The sequence below is a fragment of the Mauremys mutica genome, unplaced genomic scaffold (genome assembly GCF_020497125.1).
Source record: "Mauremys mutica isolate MM-2020 ecotype Southern unplaced genomic scaffold, ASM2049712v1 Super-Scaffold_100084, whole genome shotgun sequence".
Classification (NCBI taxonomy): Eukaryota; Metazoa; Chordata; order Testudines; family Geoemydidae; genus Mauremys; species Mauremys mutica.
Genome location: NW_025423260.1, coordinates 970,161 through 990,082, shown reverse-complemented (window position 1 = coordinate 990,082; position 19,922 = coordinate 970,161). Strand labels below are relative to the sequence as shown.

At 50.3% G+C, this 19,922-nt stretch overlaps 1 long non-coding RNA gene across 1 annotated transcript; it reads left to right on the top strand.

The window, feature by feature from the left end:
* Positions 1–11,691: 11,691 nt before the first annotated feature.
* On the top strand, positions 11,692–16,964 carry LOC123358502. The gene is made up of 3 exons (XR_006575737.1): positions 11,692–11,752; positions 16,308–16,396; positions 16,907–16,964. It is a non-coding gene; the product is annotated as an uncharacterized LOC123358502 (long non-coding RNA).
* The last annotated feature ends 2,958 nt before the right edge of the window (positions 16,965–19,922 follow it).

Here is a 19,922-nt window from a genome sequence, read left to right as displayed (position 1 = left end):
AGTATCAGTCTCACTGATTCCGTGTCAGCTCCTGTGACGTTATTGACATAATCTGTAACTGTATAGATCACCATTGCAACCACTGTTCTATATTTGCAGCCAATATTGTAGAAAGGTTGTCGTGTAAGGGATCTATGGAGAGGTTCTGATTGGTTGATTATAATGATGCTATCTCTAGATGCGTATCATTTTTGTAGTTGACGTTATTAATATTGGCTCTATGCTGTCTGTATTTCAAACTTGTGATATGCTTCTGGGGAACACCCCGGACAAGTTGGTGTCAGTTCTGCCTAGCCTGCTTGATGGCTCATTAAGGACCATCAGCTCTACAATCGCCCCATTGAGAGAAGGCAGATACGCCTTGTGACTCAGCAAGGTCTGCAGGGACCTGCCTATGGACAGAACTCTAAGGTTTTTCTGTGCCATGTGCTGGATAGAGTGTCCTTGGGACAAAGAAAGCAAAGACCACATGGCAAGAGACTATAAAAGGCTGATGTCTCGTCTCCATCTTGTCTTCAATCCTGCTTCTTACCTCTGGAGGGACTTTGCTACAAACTGAAGCTCTGTACAAAGGACTGAATGACCCATCCCAGTTGGGGATGTACTCCAGAGACTTGATTTGAACCTGCAGTTTATTCCATCACTGCTACAAGCCTGAACCAAGAACTTTGCCATTACTGGATGTGAAAGGTTAAAATCCATGTGCATTTTATATAACAACCTGGTCTATGGATTGTGCCACCTCTTTTCCAGACCCGAAGTCCAGAGTATGGTCAAGGGACCAGAAGCCTAGCAAATAGTGACCAGCTAAGAGAAAGCTGGGGTAAACAGAAAGCCTTGCTTGCTAAGATAGGCCTGGTCAGCAAATTGCCAGGTGTTGGAGCTAAGAACTAAATAATTGTGTCTTATTCAGAGTTGCAGATTGAGCAAAGAATCCCTGTTCCTATTGTGTTAGTCTCTTCTGTAGGGAGACGTTTTTCCCACAGAGCCAACCTTGAGTTTATGAAAAGTTGGCACGTCAGTATAAGATATGGCATCCTTCCACCTCCCTTCGCAGGGACCAATACCTGCCGTTAGACACACAAAAACAATCTTTATTGCCATATACTTTCACTGTTTCTTTGCTTTAACCCCTAGGAATGTACCTGTTGGACAATCAAAGGAGTTGCTCCATTCCTATGGACCTCAAATCAGAATTCAACATATATATTTTATACTAATAACATATTATCAAAGTATTAATTAAATGTTAACTTGCTAACTTGAGACCATGGGTGGAGACATTATGTGACCTATTAACCATTGGCTACTGTGCTATCTTGTCTTGCTGCAAAACCTATCCCAGGGTTTGGAACTGCCTACGCCGTCACTTTCCCCCACCCATGGAAAATCTATATATTCTATTGTAATTAATTAATTAATAGTGTCTCTGAGCCTAATAAGCCCACTGCGCCATCACTGTGTGTAATAAACTCCTATTCTTGACCTCTACACATTGGAGATTTGTGTCCTTCACAGACACCTGCTGAAGAAAGAGGAGATTCAGCATCCAGCTTGGTTGAATGTGTCTCCTCTCCCCACAGCTTGGTGATTTTTGAGGAAATGGAGAAGACTGCCTTTGCCTAGCTGTACATCGCTTGCAAAACAAACAGGTCTTTTTGGTGACAAGTGTTGAAAGGAGCCATTAGACAAATGTGGAGACAGGAAAAATGTCCTCCAACTAAACTGGCATCCATGGATGCTGAAGCCACAACACAAAGTGCTAAACACTCTATGAGAACAGCTGGTGTCAGAAGAGTCGCTACCAAAGCCTCTTACCACCAGCAGGGACCTCTCTGTGCACAGAACTCCTGGTAGTGTGATGGCTGCAGGCAGTGGAGAACTCCATTTTGGCATCTCTTTGTCAGTGAACATCTGCAGTGGCTGTTTAAAGGTCTCTGGATAGTGATCTTTGGGAAGAGCTGGCTGAAGTGTCTTCCTAGTAACCAGGAGATCCTGGCTTGGCCTGCCAGTTCTTCCTTGCAAGTCTTGAGGGAAATGGGGAACGTCTGTAGTTTGGAATGTGCAGATGTTGTCCTGGACCATCAAACGGAACAGTTGCAAGTACTTTCTTGAGGCAGGCACCATGGCTTAGTTGGCTAAAATACCTGTCTAATAAACAGGAGATCCTGGGTTCAGCTCCCAGTGGTGCCTTGTTGTATGGCTTTTGTCTCCTCTGCTCACATTTTCCTGTGTCTTTCCGGGAAACAGAAGAAACCTCCCTTGTTATCCAAGTAATTGCTTGCTAAGGAAAAGGTTTCTTTGGAGAGAAACATTGGAAAGAATCAAATCACAAGCCTGGAGTTGATGAAAAGGCTGCTGTGACTGGCATTAGCATGGTGGTTGCTTCAACTGCAATTGCTGCAACACAAGAGCCTGCGCCACACGTCCTTGTGATTCGCTGGGGATGTCTGCACACAGATGTCATGTCATCTTCCTTTTGATTGTCACTGATGAGAAATGGAGCTGCTGGGAGAAAAGTCCCAGAGGCACCTGCCAGGTAAAGTGGAGGTTAGAGATGCAGCACCCAGTAGTGCCTTGCCAAATGTGTCCACTCCTCCCACCTTTTGGTCAATTTTTGAGGAAACAGAGAGGACTGCCTCTGCCTTGCAATGCAAATGCTTCCAAAAGAAACCGGTAGTTTTTTCTGACAAGTGTTGGAAGGAGGCACCTAAGAAATGTGGAGAAAAGGTCACCGTAACTCAACTTGCATCCATGGCTCTTGAGGCCACAATGCAGAGCACTAAGCACTGTACGACCACAGCTGGGGACAGAAGGGTCTTTTCCACAGGCATTTTCCACTAGCAGAGTCCTCTCTGTGCGCAGAATTCCTGATAGTTTGATGTCTGCAGGCACTGGAGATCACTATTTTGGCATCTCTTTCACTGTTCCAGTGAACATCTGCTGTGGTTGCTGAAAGTCTGTGATGGGATCTATGGGATGCAACCTGAACAGTGGGACCCCTGAGCCCTGTGTCCCACTGCCTGGGCTCCCTCTCACACTGTGATGCTGTGAGGAGCTGTGAATCTCTGGCAGATATTGCACTTACACAGACATCCACAGGTAGGGACACATCCAACTGAGTTGCATGAATGCTTCTCCCAGCCACTCATAACACTAATGATAGAGAGCCTCCCGCCAATTCCCCCCAGCTCTGCAGCCTTGCGCCCCTGGATCATACCATCTTGCCTTAATCAGAAGCCTGATCAGTGTGAGTTTATTACACAGGGTCCACCCCTCCCTCACTGTGAATAGTACATGACCCAGCCTTGTAATGGAGCTGAGATTTCCCAAGAACTTCAAGCAAAATACACCAGTTTCATAAAACAGATTTATTAACTACGGAAAGATGGAGTTTTAAGGATTATAAGTGGTAGGCATAAAAGATCAAAGTAAGTTACCATGGAAATTAAAGATAAATTCACAATCTAAACTTTACACCTTATTACACTAGGCTGTAGTTCGGTTATGCCACAGGAAGGCTTAATGCTCGAGCTGCAGCATATACTGGGCAGGCTCTAGGCCGGGCTCCCCATGGCAGGAGAGAAGAAGATGACTCGGCCCCTGGAGGGGCAGGCTGGGGCTTCCTGGATCCCATTTGCTCACAGCCAGCGCCCTGCCCCCACTCCCAAGTCATTAATGGCGCCCCCAGGTCAGCCAGAATGGAGCAGCGGTTTTCACTGCACCAAGTCCACTTACGGCTTACAGGCAACTCCCAACCCACCACAGCCCACCATGTCGGCCAGAAAGGAGCCCACTCAGCCTCGCCATTGCTGCTTTTCCGTCCCCCCAGAACCCCGCTTCTCCTGGGCTGCAAGGAGCCATCCCTGGGAAGCCAAGAGGCAGGCACAGGGGTCTATCTCCCAGCAGCCAACCACACCTCCCCCGGCTTTGCAGAACGAATGGTGATGCTCTACTAACCCCATTTAGCAGCAATGATGTGCTTACTTTCTGCCCTGCCTTCCTCAGCTCGACTTTCCTCTTTTGCCCCATTCCTGCCTCACTTCCTCCTTTGGGAAGTCACGCAGAGGAGGCCAGCAGGAAGAGCCGGCCTCCACCGGCCAACCTCCAACAGCAGAGGAGGCCAAGCCACAAGCCTCCAAAAGGTGATACGCCGCACTCCTCTAGGTTCTCCAGCCTGACGCCAAGGTGCTTTCTCCACTGCTGTCAGCACCCTCTGTCATGCGGGGGTTGGCGTTATCCCAGGGACAGGCCAATAGGAGAAGGAGGAGGCCTTCCTGAACAGCAAGGGGATCTGGGAAAAGGAAGCCAGCATATTTCTGCCTGCTTTTGAACCAGGGACCTTTTGCGTGTTAGGCAAACATGATAACCACTATGCTACAGAAACTCCATTAACTTGGCTGTTGCTCACCCTAGCACAGACTGATGGACAAACCTGGAGAAAGTGGTGGCAGCCCTTCAATGGGTCAGCTGGCAGAGCAGAGGACTGGAGCGGGCACTCAGGAAGTCGTCCTTACGTCGCCCTTGTGACTCCAGCTGGAGGGAGAGCTTCTTTTTCTTCCCCTTGCTGACAAAGAGCAAGAGAAGAATGAAAGGTCAGGTGGGCCAACTCGGTGCAGAAGCCCATGCTGCCTTTTCCTGCTGCATAGCCTGAAATGAGGGACTCGTGGCAGTTAAAGGAACTGCTGCACTTTCAGAAAACATCCCACCCGTGCACAAAGGGGGACAGAAGAGCCTGTTAGTCTAGCACGCTCCCAACTGAACTACTTCAGCAGCTGCTCGGTTTCTTTTTGGCCTCCTGCTTTTCTGTCTGGGATGTTGTTGTCAGCTGTGGCACAGAAAAAGGACGTCATTGCGAGCGGCCCATGAAGACAAGATTCACTTTTGCCTTCCTTGCTTGGCTTTACTACTTCCTCACCCTATTCCTGCCTTAGTTCCTGGGTTACCTGAAGGCGACGGGGGGCCAGCAGTACCAGGAGGAAGTTGGGCAGCTAGACCCTGGTGGCAAAAGTCCTGCCGCCACTTGCCACCCCACTCTCTTCTCCCAGCGTCACATATTGGCCACCAGGGACTTGGGGCCCAGCAGCGCAACGGAAGGCAGTGGACAGAGCCACCCTCGCCTTGAAGCTCCGGCTCATTAAACCACATCTTCAGTCGCTGATGGCCAATGAGAGACCAACATCACTTGCTATTTTAGCACTTGGAAATGCCATTGGTCAGTCACTGGATCTCTGTAATGCTGTTACAGAACAAATGAACACAGAATCTCAGTGTGACATTCTATACCTTTGGGGGAGCGGCTGTAACCCCCATAATCATCGTGATCTTACATATAGAGCATGACTTGTAAGGTATCAGGGAAAGGATATGATCGGCTGAAAGTCACTTCTCTACCCATAGATGTAGATCATTCATGCATATGAAGTTATGAGAATTGTGCAGTGTGGTTGTCACTGTGCTGCAAGGTGGGGGAGCCAGACAAATATTAGCTCCCCAGTGGCAACAGCAAGAAAAGTAATCAACACCCGGACAGGGTGTCAAACAACCCATCGACAGCCATTGTCCAGCAAGGGAGCTACAATGCAATGACTCACCTGCATGAGGACACCCCAGGGGAATTGCTCAGACTTGCTTGGAGAGACGCAGTGATGCTCACCTGACTCTGAAGAGGTGGGGGGGGGGCAAAGCCATGAGGGAAGAAAGGACATGATAAAAGGAGAGACATTTGCCAGGCTTTATCTCTCTCTGCCACCTACATCTACAGACACCCCCACACCAAGCAACCGAAGAGCTGATGAAAGGGGAGAGCCTGGCTGAAAAGCCACCAGCCAGCCTGTGGTGAGAAGCATCTGAGTTTGTAAGGGTACTGAAAGGGTTAAGATCAGCTTAGAATTAAAAGCAATGAGGAGTCCGGTGGCACCTTAAGGACTAACAGATTTATTTGGGCATAAGCGTTCATGGGTAAAAAGCCCACTTCTTCAGATGCATGGAGTGAAAATTGCAGATAGAGGCATAAATATAGATTGGAACATGAAGTGACGGGAGTTACCGTACAAGGGGAGAACCAGTGTTGAAGGTTAATTCAGTCAGGGTGGATGTGGTCCTCTCCCCATAATTGATGGGGAGGTGTCAATACCAAGAGAGGGAAAATTGCTTTTGTAGTGAGCCAGCTACTCCCAGTCCTTATTCAAGCTCAAATTAATGGTGTTAAGTTTGCAAATCAATTGCAACTCTGCAATTTCTCTTTGAAGTCTGTTTTTGAAGTTTTTTTGAATGGCTACTTTGAATTGTTGGGTGTGAATGTGTAAATGTGCTATTGACTATACAAGTCCCATATGGTCTCATGATTGGGATTCCTGGTTTTCACCCAGGTGGCCTGGGTTCAATTCCCATTGTGGGAACAATGCAGAGCTTTTGCTCAGAGGGGAGGCAGGAAATGAAAGGAATGGGAAGGGATCCTGCCAGCAGGGGAGTTGGACAGTGTTGGGAGGGGACCCCAGAAGTGCGGGTGGGGCAGTGGTCTGTGGGGAGATGAGGGAAGGATTCCAGCTCTGTGGGAAGTTGACATGGCAGGTGGGAAGAGTGTGTGTCCCTCTAAACTGACCACCAGCAGACTAGGCAGGCTTGGAAGAATTACGTATTTGTTGGTAAATGTCAATTTCTATGTAAACACAACCCAATGGCAGAATCTTTCCATCGATAATAAACAAAACTAACAGATGGACAAAGTAAGAAACATGTTGCTTGAGAACTTATCCTATTCTAATCCTCTAGGGTTCCCTTTTGCCTTAGGCACCACCACCTGGGCATTTCATATCCCTCCTCATTTTCACACAGACACAATTTCCTTTGCACAGATCCATGAACAGCAAAACCTCCCTGTGTCTATTGTCTGAGCCAGGGCATTCGATTCCACTGAAACCTTCTCTCCTGCAATGGCAATGGCCAGACAGAGGGAATGCGTCCACCTTCCCCCCTGGCAGTGAGATATTCACTCTCCTCTTCATGCTGCTGTTGTTATTCCATGAGTCATCAAGGATGGAATAAAAAGCTGAGTTTACTCCAGGGTGAGGAAAGAACGGAGCCACCAACGCCCTCAAAAATCTCAATGCCCAGAGAAAACCTGCCTCTGTTATTGGAATCACAGAGGTGCTGGCGATACAATTGGAAAAGGGACTGTCTGAATTGCCAAGGCAGGGAATGAACAATCTACAGCAACATCATTAACCACAAACACACTCTAATCATGCTCCAGCCAGTGGGGAAATGGGCAGGAACTCTGGCTGTTCAGCCATGGCCACACTTACAGAGCTGCACAGCAGTGAGTGCGCTGGGGAAGCTGGTCTGAGCAAACAATTGGAAATGACCCTTCAGAGAGAACAGAACCAGAGTGTAGAAAGGCCCCTGTGTTAAGTGGTTGTGGCTGAGGCCTTAGGTAGCTGGGCTAGAAAACCATGGGTGTCTTTCTGTGAAGGTTTGATGCTTGCCAGCTAGGCAAGGCTGGTGTGTGGTGTCTCCATGGCTGCACTTCCAGGGTCTGATCACAACAGTGCCACAGGGAGCCAAGCCTAGACATATTCAGAGGCTAAGGCCAGGTCAATGTTTCAAACAGTGAGTCTATGCTGCTGCAGCTCAGTAATGGAGATGCTCTGTGCCAGGGTTTCTCAAACGTCCTTTCACTGCAACCTCCTTCTGCCAAAATAACTTAATACGTAGCCCTGGAAAGAGGGACCAAGCCCCCCCACTTCGGGGGTTGGGGGAGAGAGCCAAAGACTGAGCCCCAGTGGGGGGAGGGCAAAACCAAAGCCTGAGGGATTCAGCCCTGGGTGGGGGGGCTCAGACTTTTGGCTTCAGCCCCAGGACCCAACAAGTCTAATGCCAGCCCTGGTGACCCCATTAAAACAGGGTCACGACCCACTTTACAGTCCTGACCCACAGCTTGAGAACCACTGCTCTATGCTGAGGGAGGGGGGAGAGTTTTCCTGTTGGTGTAGTCAATCCACTTCCCCAGGAGGTGGCAGCTCTGTCATGGGGAGAAGCTATATCAGTGGGGGTGCAAGCTGTGGTGTTTACCACATTGAAGAAGTTTAATCAAACCCCATTTTTAAAACCACCTGTGGTCTGGGAATGGCAAAGGAGCTCGATGAAGCAGGGTCTGTCCTTCAAAATCCTGGAGATCACGATTCCATACTCCTGTTGTAATGGGGGTATAGCTCAGTGGTAGAGTGTTTGATTGCAGATCAAGTGGTCCTTTTTTTTTTTTTTTTTTAGGAGGGCACCTGGCTTTGAACAAAGAAAAACATTTTCATTTCCATTCTCCATTATGTTCAGGAGCTCCACCATACGAGGATGCTTGAAATGAATGAACACTCAATATTTCACTGTCCAAATGCATAAAAACCTAGCAAACCTGTCCATCAGCTGAAATCAGTTCCAATCCTCTAAGTGTCTAGTTTATGTTTTCATCAATTAAACAAAGATATCATTCCCTGAAGCAGAGCACAAGTTTGAAGTACAGGCAGCATAGAGCCAATATTCATAATGTCAACTACAAAAAACGATACACATCTAGAGATAGCATCATTATAATCAGCCAAACAGAACCTCTCCATAGACCCCTTACACGAGCACTTCTCTGTAATATTGGCTGCAAATATAGAACATTGGTCGCAACGGTGATCTATACAGTTACAGATTATGTCAATAACATCACAGGAGGTGACACGGCATCCGTGAGACTGATACTGGAATACTGCCTCCAGTTTTGGTGTCCTCATTTGCAAAAGATATTGTGAAATTGGAGCTGGGGCAGCAAAGAGCCACCTAATGTTCTGAGGACTGGAAAAAATACCTTCTGGTGAGCTATTGAAAGAGCTCAACCTGATTAGCTTATCAAAAGAAGATTGAAAGGTGACTTCATTGAAGTGTCTTAATGGAGAGAAAAGATTGGGTATTTAAGGGCTCTTTAATCTAGCAGAGAAAGGCATAAGAAGACCTAATGGCTAGAAGGTGAAGACAGATAAATTCGTATTACAACTAAGGCACAAAGATTCAACAGCGAGGATGATTCACCACAAGAACAAGCTACCAAGGAAAGTGGTGGATTCTCCATCTCCTGATGTCATTTAATGAAGACAAGATGCCTTTCTGGAATGTGTTTGCCCCAAAAGTAGCTCTTGTGTCATACAGGAGGCCTGTGATATGCAGGGGGTCAGATTAGATGCTCTGATGGTCTCTTCTGGCAATAAAGTCGACTAATTTCTGAAAAACTGAGGGTAGCATTGGGAGCAGCGTCTGATGTTTTCCTGTCTAGCCAGCTTGCTGCCTAGAACGAACGCTCTAGGACAGTCTGCAGGGTCCTATCCCCACACTGAGAGCAGCCAGGGGGCACCACGGTGAGAGAACAAAGAGTGACCCCTTGTCTCTGCCTGCAGACCCATCACACCCCTACTAGCCAGAGGCTGATACAGCCCCATGGTAGGGAACCCAACACCCTCCCCACTGCCAGGAGCTGGATGTGAGGGGCCGGGACATCTTCCCTACACCTCCCTGCTGGGTGCCCCCTTTCCATGTCACACCAGCCCCTGGATTCAGCACTGGGAGTCTGGTCAGTTTTCCCAGCCCTGCCCAGGAGGTTGGTTTCTCTATTTCCTGTTTCACAAATTAGGGAATTTTCTCCCCCAACACCCAAGTGTTTGTTCTGAGGATCTAGGCCCACGTTAAACAAGTCCCAGCAGGTTTGTCACACTCTGTCCCCCTCCCTGTCCTCACCCAGGGTATTCCCTGCCCCCCTCCAGCCCTAACTCCCCAGAAGTTGCCACCTCTTCAGTATTTCCTGCCCCTCCCCCTCCAGCAGGAACCCACCAGCAACCATCCAATTACCCCTACCTGAGCTGGCGCCACTGCAGCCGGAGAAGCCCCCCACCGGGGTTAATGCCGGGCTCCCCCCGCACAGACCCCGTGGGGGAAGCAGCAGCTGCTCAGCTCCCGATGGAGGCAGCAGCGTCTGGTCTCTCCGGAGTTGCCCGGGGGCTGATGGTCCCGGTTCTTTGTTCTCCCTCCCGGCGCCTCCCCCGCTCCCAGCTGCTCCAGCCCCTTCCCGTGCCCCGCAACCCCCCCCTGGGCTGCAGCGGCTGGGACCCAGCTGAGACCCTCTGCTGAGCCGAGCACTGCACGGGCTGGGGGAGCTGCTGCGTGGGGCCCGGGGAGGAGCCGCCGGCCCGGCCCCCGCCCTTTTGTGCGGCAGCGGGGCCATGGCCGGGGCCGGGAGCGCAGCGCGGGGGCTGCTCCAGCCCTGCAGCGCGGGGACAGCGCGCGGGGGCAGGGGCAGCGCGGGGCGGACACGCTCCTGCCGGGGGCGGGGACAGGGCTGGGGGTTGGGCTGTGGGGGGGCCGGTTATTACGTGGAGATCACAAGCCCCCCCAGCTCTGCCGCTCCCCGGGAAAAGGCGGGGGGGGGGGTCTGAGAGGCACCGGCTGGGAGAGGGGGCGGGGCCGGGGGAAATGATGAGCGGTGGGGGGAGGGGCAGGCTGGCCCCGGGGACCTCCCTTACCTGGGCGGGAGAGGGTGGAAGCGGCCCCGGGGCAGGCTGGGAGCTGTAGTTCCTGACTCTCCCTGGAACGGAAGTGACGTTGGCGGGGGAACCGGATCCGGGGCCGGGCTGGAAAGGAGCGTTGGGCGCTGCGGCTCTGCCTGGCTCGCGCGGGGCCGTTGGAGCCTCTCCCGGGCCGGAGAAGGGTTGGTGCCGTTGGGGCTCTGGGCATGCGCAGATCGCGGCGGGAGAGCCCTTCCTTAACCGTGGCCGGGGGGAGCAGGTGACCCCCCCCCGAGGAGCGGGGAGAGAAAGGGGGGGGCTGAGATCCCCTCGGATTTACCGCTGCCCCCTCCCGTGGGGACCCCCCTCCTCCCCCGTCCTGCCCCCTTTCTCCCCAGAGAGCCACGAGCAGCGCCCAGGGTGACCCCCCTCCCCCCACCCCTGAGAAGTTCCCTGCCCCCCCCCCCCCGATTGTGCCCCATTTTCTCTCCCCTTCGCCAATGGCCAGTTCAGGTCTCAGGTTTCGGGGGTTTCCCCCATTTCCACCTGCAGGGATTTGTCCTTGTGCGGGTGGGAAATGGTTCCCCCGAGTGATTCCTGAGCTGGGCAGAGGGTGAATGGGCAGAGGCTGGGGGGGCCCTGAGACAGGGACACCTCTGGGCTGGGCTGGGGGGGCCACTCTCTGCTGGCAACGGGGCCTGGGAAGGGCCAGGAAGGGGAGGGAGGAGCAAGTGTCCCCCATGGAGACGGCCCAGCCCCAGGTTTCCCAGTCCAGCTACTCCCCAGACCCCATTGCCAGCCCCTCCCCACAGCCAGCGACTTTCTGACTCCAGCCCCACTCCTTTTCCCTGTGAGTGTGAGGCAAGAAGAATCCGTCCCATTCTCTTGTTGATTCAATATCCTTGTATAATCCCCTCCAATTTCCCATCTTTTCTCTTGAATGGTGACATAAAATCTCCCCACATGATGCTTGTCCCTTATATTGACAAATATTTAGTTTGTGCCCCATTTTCTCCTCAGTTCTGAAATACTGATATCAAATTCTCAAAAATCTTCCCACTTTTCTCTCCAGGTGCGTGACTGAGATCAGGGCTGTTATCGTACTGAGCGTGGCCCTGTTCTGCCAGGTGCTGCAGAGACCCCAACTGAGATCTGGGCCCTGTTCTGCCAGGCGCTGAAGAGACCCCAAGTGAGATCAGACCCCACTGTTGTGCCAGGTAAAAGTGAGACCTGGACCAAGATCACGCCCCCTTCCTTGTGCCAGGCAGCGAACGACTCTGACCCAAACCGCTGCGTCCATTGTGCTGGGCACTACAGAGACCTCAGCTGAGATCTGTGTCCCTGTTGGGTCTGGCATTGCATTGACTCTAAAAAAGATCACACCCCACCACTGTACTGGGCACTGCACAGACCCTGACAGAGATCCTGCCCCCACATTTTACCAGTTGCTGCAGGAGCCCTAAACAAAATCCGGGATCCTGTAATACTGGGAGTTGCAGAGACACCGACTGAGGTCAGGCCCCTGTTGTGCAGGGCTCTGCACAGACACTGACCAAGATCAGGGTCCCCATTGTGACAGGTGCTGCACAGACACCAAGGGTATCTCTACCCTGCCATTAAAACTCCCCAGCTGGCCCATGCCAGGTGACTCAGGCTCACGGGCTCAGGCGAAGGGGCTGTTTAATTGCAGTGTAGGTGTCTGGGCTTGGGCTGGGGCCAGGCTGTAGGACCCTGCGAGGTGGGAGGGTGCCAGACCTTGGGCTGCAGCTCCAGCCGGAACATGGACACCACAATTAAACAGTCCCACAGCCTGAGCCGTGTGAGCCCAAGTCAGCGGGCATGGGCCAGCCGCCGGTGTCGAACAAGTTTGCCTGGAGAATTTGGGGCAAAACTGGGAACTGAACCCAGATTGTTTGAATTCTTGCCTCTCCCCTTAACCCCAAGCCCAGCGTGTGTGTGTACAGCGTTGTTTTGGTCTGTGTTTGCCTTGCATTGGCTTCCAAGGGAGGCTGTGGAATTTCCTTCATTGGAGATTTTTAAAACCAGGTTAGAGATACACCAGTCTGGGAATGTCTATGGATACTTGGTCCTGCCTCATCACAGGGAGCTGGAGTAGACGCCCTCTCAAGATCCCTTCCAGGCCTACACTGAAATAATTCTCTTGTGCTGTGTCCTGTTCTACACTGAGCTGTTTTGCGTGGGGCCATTTGGAACTGTGATCGCACCATGTTGTGTAGCTGTTTTGTGGTGCATTGTTTTGCTTCAGCTTGTTTGGTGCCTGTGCTGTGTTGGTTTGAGTTGAGCTATTTTCCATTGTGTACTTTTGTCCTAGGATGTCATCGTTTGCATGGTGTTACTTTCTTTTCCTTTGTATTGTCATTTTATGCTGTGGAGTGTAGGTTGTGTTTTTTTTCCCCCTGAATTGCCTGACATTATGTTGTGGTGGGTTTTAGTCTGTATATTGTGTTTTTATATGTATTGCGACAAAGCTCCTCCTCTACCTTGGTGGGTCCTGCGCTTATTGGTAGATTTCCTCACCTCAGTGATCATCCCCTCTGGTGGAACCCACAGTCTGGGTCAACTCTTCTTATGTCTGATCAGGAGTAGCAAGGTTTGGGGGGAACCCGGGCCTGCCCTCTACTCCAGGTTCCAGCCCAGGGCCCTGTGGATCACAGCTGTCTATAGTGCCTCCTGTAACAGCTGCATGACAGCTACAACTCCCTGGGCTACTTCCCCATGACTTCCTCCAAACACCTTCTTTATCCTCACCACAGGACCTTCCTTCTGGTGTCTGATAACACTTGTACTCCTCAGTGCTCCAGCAGCAGCACCCACTCAGTTTCAGCTCCTTGCGCCTCTTGCTCCCAGCTCCTCACACACACTTCTCTCCTCTGGCTCCTCCTCCCCTGACTGGAGTGAGCTCCTTTTTAAACCAGGTGCCCTGATTAGCCTGCCCTGATTGGCTGCAGGTGCTCCAATCAATGTAGCTCTCTCCAGTGCCTTCTAGAAAGATCTTAATTGGCCCCAGGTGCCTTGATTAACCTGGAGCAACTGCCATTTTGGTTACCATGGTCCTAGGGATTTGCTTAGCCTGGGGCTAACATACCTGTTCCTCAGTACTTTACTGTAGCCATCCGGCCTTGCCCCATCACAGTATATATCGCATGGCATCCTAGACATGTAGGGCTAGATAGGACCTCAAGATGTCATCAAGATCTCTCTGCCGAGGCAGGACCAAGTATCTGTAGATTATCTCTGACAGAGCTTTGTCCTACCTGTTCTTAAAAACTTCCAGGGAAAGAGACTCCCCAGCCCCCCTTGTAAGACTATTCCCGAGCTGACCTGCCTTAGCTCTGGGGACACCCACACAGAGTGTAGTGGTGAGCAGCTCTGGAGAGTGAGGAGACCCCAGTGAGTGGGCAGCTGGGTAAAGAGACTGAAGTTGGGAGGAGAAACATTGACGTGTCCAAGGTCACCCAGGCTGTCCGTGACCGAGCTCGAAATAGGTTCTAGTGCCACCGTACTGCTGTTTCTGAAAGTCTCTGCCACACTGGTGTGTTAGGCACTGGTGCAAACCCTTAGTACAGACAGAGTTTACACTAGTGCACTCTGGTACTGGTGCACCATGTCCCAGTTTGAAGGTTTGAAGTGGTGGGGGTGCGGGGAAGTGACCTCACAGAGGCCTGGGGCTGGCTGAACAGTGCAGCTGGTAAGGGAGGGGCAGCAGTGAGTGCTGGAGGTATGAGCCAGGAGCACAGCCCCACAGGGCTGGACACTGACTTCTCCTGACCCAGGGGACACCCCCCAGCGAGGTGGTTTGTCCATGGATGCACAGGCCGTCTTGGCAGGGCAGCTCAGCTGCAGTCCCTGCACACCTCTTCCTGCAGCCTAATACAGTGTGCTCAGGGGCCTTCCCAACCTGCGGGTGACGGGACTCTGGAGTTAACAGGGTCTGTTCCTGGCTCTGTCACGGACCTGTTTAGTGACCGTGGGGAAGTCACAGTCCCTCTCTCTGTAACGCTGTCCCCAGTGACTCGAGAGCATGAGCACCAGCCTCGGGCAGACTGGTAAGAAGCAGGGAACAAACCCCAAATTGGGTGTGAGGTCTGTATGGAGATTTCACCAACCAAGTATCCAGTGTGAACGCTTCAGGCTCTGTAACAGCATTAACATGGAATCACAGACAGTCCCCTTGGGTGATCCCATATATCTCACCACGCAGGTGAGCTCGTCTTCGTGACACATGGTCCCTTCCTCCAGGGGTTCTCAACCTTTTTCTTTCTGAGCCCTCCCCCCACACATGCAATAAAAACTCCACGGCCCACGTGGGCCACAATAGCTGGTTTTCTGCATATAAAATCCAGGGCTGGCGTTAGGGGGCAGCAAGCAGGGCAACTGCCTGCGGCCCCACGCCACAGGGGCCCCCACAAAGCTACATTGCTTAGGCTTTGGCTTCAGCCCTGGTGGTGGGGCTGAGGGCCCTGGACTTCAGCCCCATGCGCTGGGACTTCAGCTTTCTGCCCTGGGCCTCAGCGAGTCTAATGCCGGCCTTGCTTGGCAACCCCCTGAAAGCTGCTCACGGCCCCCCAGGAGACCCCAAACCCCTGGTTGAGAACCACTGCCTTACCCCACGAATCACAGCAATGTTCAAGTTACTGCCAGTCCCAAAGGACCAGTCACTTCCTTAGGTCAGCTGAATCTTAGATCTTCCAACAAAGACAACACTTGTAGCCTGTCCTGTCATAACCTGTATTAAGACTTATTTAAAAGGAAAGGAGAGTTGTTTACGAAGTTAAAGCAGGTAATCCTATAGATGCAGACGAGTTGCAGTCTTAAATTTCAAAGGTAATAGAAGCTTCTATAATAAGCAAGCTCTGCATATTCTTTAGGACTAACCCCAGCTAAGCAGCTGGGGATCTCGTGCTTATGCCTAGAAACTTTGCCCTCCAGAGTCCAAGCAACATACAGATAATCAGTTCCTTCTGTATGGGGTTTTTCATCCCCTTCCTACCATGTGCTCTGTCCTGGAAACTCAGACCTGGGCTCTGTTAATACAAACTCTAAGCCACAGACAGGAGAGAGGATAGGGGAAGGAAGGAGAGATTGAAAGGGGCAGTGGGAGAAATGAGTGGGGGGAGAGATTTCCAGCTCTCTAGTCCACCCAGACACATGTATTGCAGCATCCCTGGGCAGAATCACTTTCCAGTGAACAAGCAAAGGATTAGACAGAGAAAAAGCCAGTTCCTGACTCCATATTCCCCCTGCTGGGGTGTGGATGCCCTGGGGTCAGTGTCCGAGGGAATCCCCACAGTGACTCCTTTGGTTCTGCTCTTTTCTAGCCTTGTGTTTGGAAACAAAGGGCAGGTCTGTGCTACCACTGGATTGGCAGGTAGCACTCTCCCATCAACGCCACTGCCTCAAGGGGCGAATGCGGAGTCGATGGGTTAGCAGCAGCAGTCGGATGCTGCAGTAAGTCGATCTAAGTAAGCCGACTTCAGCTACGCTGTTCTCATAGCTGAAGTTGTGTATCTTAGATCAACCTCCACCTCCAGTGTAGACCAGGGGGAGGGAGAAGGGAGGTTAAAAATGTGCCTGTGGGCTTAGCCTGGCCAGAGGGGCCAGGTCTACACTGTAATAAAGAGACTGAGCATTTTCCCAGGATGGCAGAATCTAGGGTGTCTGTGTGCAGGGAAAGAGCCTGGGGGAATCGTGATGTGAAATTAACTGAAGCCTGTTCTGAAACCCCCACAACTGCCCTTCTCACCCTGCCAGGCTGCAGAATGACATCCAAGTTTCAGTCAAGCTCATCCCATCCTCCCATGGGACATAGGAGAGAGATGGCTGCAAAGGAGTCAGTCCAGGTAGGGATTATCGGGGGGTTGCTGGTGGGTTCCTACAGGAGGGAACGGGACAGCAAATACACCGGAGATGGGAAGGTTTGCACAGTCTGGTTTGGAGGTTGGAGCGGGGCAGAAAATGCACAGGATGGGAAAGGAAGGATGGACAGATTGTGGCAAACCTGCTGGGAGTTGTTTAATAAATGGCCTAGACTCTAGGAGCAGACCCATGAGATGAGGAGGTTGAAATGCCCTCAATTCTGGAACAGAAAATAACCCACCTACATGGGGCTGGCAAAAACTGACCCCAGACTCCCGGTGCTGGAGCCTGACTAATCACTGGCTGCTGAGAGATATGAAGGGGGCACCCACCTGTCAGACTTAGGGGAGATTCCCTTCCCTTCATATCCAGCTCCTCACAATGAGGAGGTGTTGGGCTTCCTACCACAGAACTCTACCTGGACCCTGCTAGAGGCTCCATCTCCTGTATCAGTCGGTGGCTAGTAGGTGTGTGTTGGACTCTTGCTCTTTCAGGGGCCGGTGACCTTCGAGGAGGTGGCTGTGTATTTCACCAGGGGAGAGGGGGCTCTGCTGGACCCCACTCAGAGAGCCCTCTACAGGGATGTCATGCAGGAGAACTATGAGACGGTGACCTCGCTGGGTAAGGAGTCCTGTCCCCTGGGTTATTAGAAGCTGTGGGATCTCTGAAGAACCTGAGTAGTAATAACTTTATACCTTTATTTGTCATACAAGTTTTGACAAGTTTCCTTGCCCCCCCTCCCTTTTTTTTGCCTTATCTCCCACCCACTAGTATCATTTTTGGACATGTGCCTTTTTGGTGCGATCAATCATTTTAAAATTGCATTTAATGTATCCTTATTGGATATATTAATAACTGTAGCTTTCATGCCTTTTCCTCATTTTAAGAGGAAAATACGCCACCTGTAGAATTCTAAATTGAGTAAATAGGTGTATGACTCATGCCTGGCTTGTGTGACAGTCAGATGAGCTCCTCTTTTGATAGGAGAGCGTATAATGTTGCCATTCAGGACCCCACCAGTGAAGGGAGAACAGAGCTGTGGGAGGGGAGGAGAAGGGGGGAGTAGCTAATTCTGGGGTGCCAGGACATGGGGAGGGTGTGTGCAGGGTTAGAGCTAACAGCAGCAGGGAGGGATGAAGTAGTGAGAGATGAAGAGGGAACACAAGAATATTCCAAGGTGCCGGGAGCTGGTGCTGGCTGAGAGTAATGGGAAGAAGTGGAGAGGAGTGTGGAGGAAGGGCACCGAGCAAGTGGCTCAGTCTCAGGTGTTGAAGCTAAGTGGACTGGCCTTGTGGAAGAGTGGGAGTCCTTGGGGGGTCTAGTGCACTCAAGGGGCACCTCCCAAGGACTGTTTAAAAGCCAGGGCATTGCACAGATCCTATGGATCCATGACAGTGCCAGAGGTTCAGCCTTATGGGGAAAAGATATAAAACAAGAAAAGGATCTAAATGCGTGTTTACCATCGCTCCCTCTCAGTCCTCATGGGAATCCCTGATCCGTTCCAAAGTGTATTAAAACCTTCCTCTAAGGCTCACCTCTTGGTTATCAGGTCATGTCCGTTTTGTTAGAGGGTTTTCCCTTCACCCTCCCACTTCCCTGGTTCTTGTCACGCAGACAGCAAGCAGCAAATGACCAGAAGTCCGATGCACAGATAATGCGATGTTTATTGGGGTTATTTCCAAGCAAGCATATTCCACTGCCCTAATGAACTTACACCTAGAAAAAATAATTATGCAGCAGACAGAAACAATTAGAGAACCAGACTGATTAACAAGGTAAAAGTGGTGGCCATAAAGATAAAACAATACAGAAATGAGGGTTTCACAACCACAACCATTGATAAGGGATTTCTTTCCAGACAGGCTGCTGTCAGACTAAGTTTTCTTTATCCATCTTAAGATCTGTTTCTTTATCTGGTGGTGATGGGCACGATCAGGACAGGATCGACTTCCTAACAGCCCAATAGCACCTTATTTCAGTGTGACTGGTTTGGGATGTGAGGATCTGACCCTTCGCTTCCCAGTGTATGGCTGCCCCTGCTGCTTAGCCAAAGGCCTTAGCCTAAGAACAAGGCCTCAGCCTAGCCTAGTGAGAGAAGGCCCAGACACAGGCAGACTGAGATTTTGATTCTTTGCTAGTTACAGGGGTATAAAGACAAAGTGATAAAAATACCCCTAAGTTCTTAAAGTCTAGGCTTTACAGGCAGGCCTGAATATGTCTATTCTAACAGTGGGTTCTAGCCCTTCCCCCATTCTGTGTCTGTCTTGTCTATTTAGATCAGGGCAGTGCTGTGCCGAGTCTTCATTTATTGACTCTAATTTAAGGTTCCGTGTGCCAGTAACACATTTTAATGTTTTTAGAAGGTCTCTTTCTATAAGTCTATAATATAGAACTAAACTATTGTTGTGTGTAAAGTAAATAAGGTTTTTAAAATGTCTAAGAAGTTTAATTTAAAATTAAATTAAAATGCAGAGCCCCCCCCCCGGACCAGGGGCCAGGACCCAGGCAGTGTGAGTGCCACTGAAAATCAGCTCGCTGCCGCAGGTTGCCTACCCCTGATTTAGATTGTAAATTCTTCAGGGCATGGGCCATCTACTATTCTCTGTTTGCACTTTGCCTAGCACAATGGGGACCCACTGTTAGTTGGTCCTTAGGCACTAAGGTAGTGAATATGATTTGTTATAATAGTAACTCTCCTGCCACTTTGAGCCAAGGAAGGTGGCCTTGGGATGCGTAGCCTTATTTGGGGTGTGTTAGTAATGTTGATTTGATTTATCAACTGAATTTAATTTGTTTTGTAGTTATTTTAATTAATTAATAATAATACTTAATCATTTATATTAATTAATATGGGTTTAGGCTCGCCAATTTGTTTGATCAGAAGATAAAAGTTCGTGTTTCGAATCAGGTTCCACAGAATTGATAAAGGGACCTTCGGGGGTATGACAGGAAGCTCACACGGAGACAGATATAGTCATAACGACTTTTTATTAAAATCAATGAAATAGTAAGTAAATTGTAAAACAGGTAGAATTACAGAGTTACAATTGTATTACTGTTATTCAGGAGATACGTATGATGATACAATATTATGTGCTGCAAACTTTGGTTAATATTCACACCCTGTTTTGATAAACTGATGTTGGCCTCGCCTATGGCGGTTCTGGTTTCACAGCTCTTGCAAGGGAAACTAATGCAAAGAGCTGTCAAAGCTACTTTGGAATTTACTTTTTAGCTCAACTAAATAATCTAATACACAAATTAAAATAAAGTTTAGAGAGACCAAGCTTAGCCGAGTCCCTTTTCAACTTAAAGTTTGAAAAGAAAATAAGTGCGGCCTATTACTGGTTAATAGCTGTTGTAGATGGATAGCATGAATACGTAGCTGAAGATGGTGAAGTGTAGAGAAGAAGGAGGAGGTCAAGGTGGGGGTGAGGATACCATAGTGAGGACCTCTTTTTATAGAAATAAATACCGGAAATCCTTCCTCTTATGCCCAAATTTCAGTCT